At 44.9% G+C, this 2,165-nt stretch overlaps 1 protein-coding gene across 2 annotated transcripts in view; it reads right to left on the bottom strand.

Annotated features, from left to right (window-relative positions):
* The window catches only part of LOC119593025 (cadherin-99C-like), a 76,147-nt gene that overhangs the window by 70,657 nt on the left and 3,325 nt on the right, over window positions 1–2,165 (bottom strand). The window lies entirely within an intron of this gene.

Here is a 2,165-nt window from a genome sequence, read left to right as displayed (position 1 = left end):
AAAGACATGAATAAGTTCGTTTGAGTTTACTTTAAAACTGTACAATCCTTTCGTCGTGATGTGTAAAACTTTTAATAAAATTAATATATATTTGCTTTATGTAACTAAGCTTTGTTTAAACCTCGACTGCCACACCTCCCTGAATAATCTGGTTCTTTTGAAGTCGGCCCGCGCTCCACTGCCGGTCGTAATGACGTGCGGTCGCGCGTACTTTGTTATAAGCCAAAAAAGTGTACGGGCGCCAGGACTCTAATGATAGCTTGGGATCTCGTGCGCTTTCCACCGCAGCTGACTATGGCGATGCCGGCACTCTCAGCCTCACCAGGGCTGTGGTTGCCACGGCGGGCACGGTTGCCGGCACTCATATCAGTTAGTAACGCTGACTTGCACAAGTGGCGATATTAAAATACTTTCTTCTTGTGTGACAGTTCGCAGCCATATACACGGTAATGGTAGTGGCTAATACGGAAGCATCATTTTTGCCCTTAACATAGGGCGAAGGGTAAGTGAAAGCCCTTAAGTGTGATAATAAATACGTAGTGCTGTCTATGGTGATTCGAAGCGCGAATCAGCAGTCGACATGCTCATCATTCCTCCCGATGGAAGGGCAGCGCCGCCGCCTCTCCGCGCTTCCTTTGCCTCTCCCGAACCGGGAACATCCCGAGGCAGAAACCCGGTGCGCAGAACCATCACTAACGACCGGGATTTTCTTCGGCCAGACTCTCCGCAACTCTTTATTTCCATGCTTGGAATTATTTTCCCATTCCTTGCGTCCCGAATCGATTCTGATCCCTAGATCTCTCTTCTACTCCAATCCCTTTCTTCCGTCTCCTCGTTCAAGTCTCCCTACTCCCCACTTCGCCCGGTCCGGGTCTCGTTTCTGTTTCCTGGTCTCGTTTCTTCTTCTTTCCATTATTACAATTACATTATCATCCCTTGTTTATCATCTCCTGTATCCTTCTTTATTCCCTCTTGTAATAGCATGAATTCCACGCCGAGCATACCGACATATCTCTTGGCATAAATATCGCCTAGTACATGGTAACTGGAAACTCCGACGTGTTTCCCTGTCACGTGACGCACCAGGTGATCTGACCTTACACGAAGACTTTCACTTTGACCTTAAACAGGCTCCAGGTTGTACGTGCTTCAGTCACTACATTGTGAAACACGACTTCAGCAATTTTCTCGTCGTTTGACAAATATATAACCAAACTGATTCCTTCGGGATGCCCCAGAGATCAAGACCATTAGAATCATGGCTCTCTTGTAAACAACTGTTCTTATAAACTGACTACCGACGCTCACGTCTTCTGCTCTGTAACACCATCTACCTGTTGATAGATCGTTTCTCTGCCAAAAATCTAAACAGTTCACAAAGGATAATTTCAGTTAAGACCAAAATCAAACGGTGTGCACAGGCCAAGAACAATATTTTCTTATTATCATAGACAAAGTTTGCCCAATCTAGAGTTAAAAAAACTTGCGAACTCGACGGAGGCCTTCACTGCGGGGGGGTTGTGCCCCTCCGCGTGGGTGTTGCAAGCCCCAAGGGCACGCCTTTGGGGGGGATGGGTGACGTCACAGCCACTCCTGTACCGTTAGCACCGCCATCCTGCTCGCTCCGCCTCTCCAGCTCCAGCATGAGGGCCGTGCCACGGGTCTGCTTCTCGCTCGGCGTTTCCTTTCGATTCCAAAGCCCAGCTGCTTTTCGTGTCACGTGTTTGCTCTTATGGTGCAATTCGTTAGCCATGTATCCCAGGATATTATTTATTCTATATTTGTGTCACTGTTTTGCTCTTCCTGATGTAAAAGCAATGCCGATGGGTTATTTTCTTACTGCATTACTACTTTATGATTTGTTGTCTTTTGTTTCTTTATACTCCATCAAATATGAAAATTATACTTAGAAATTGTCTTCTTCACGTTTTGGATCATTCAAAAATATTGATGATGCTGTCCATATTCTGGAGGTCTAATCTGTCCATCGCAAGGTCTCTACTGGGGGAGAATCAATCACTAACATTATAAGGAAAAACCGTAAAGGCATAGCATTTGTTACCAACAACGTTATTTATGTTTTGTCTAAATTAGCAAAACAAAAAGAAAGTCACTATATATCTATGAAAGCAACCGTACTTTTATACATACGAATATACATACTC

The sequence above is a fragment of the Penaeus monodon genome, chromosome 31, assembly GCF_015228065.2.
Source record: "Penaeus monodon isolate SGIC_2016 chromosome 31, NSTDA_Pmon_1, whole genome shotgun sequence".
NCBI lineage: Eukaryota > Metazoa > Arthropoda > Malacostraca > Decapoda > Penaeidae > Penaeus > Penaeus monodon.
The sequence above is the reverse complement of the archived record's forward strand: the minus strand, read 5'-3'. Positions and strand labels throughout refer to the sequence as shown.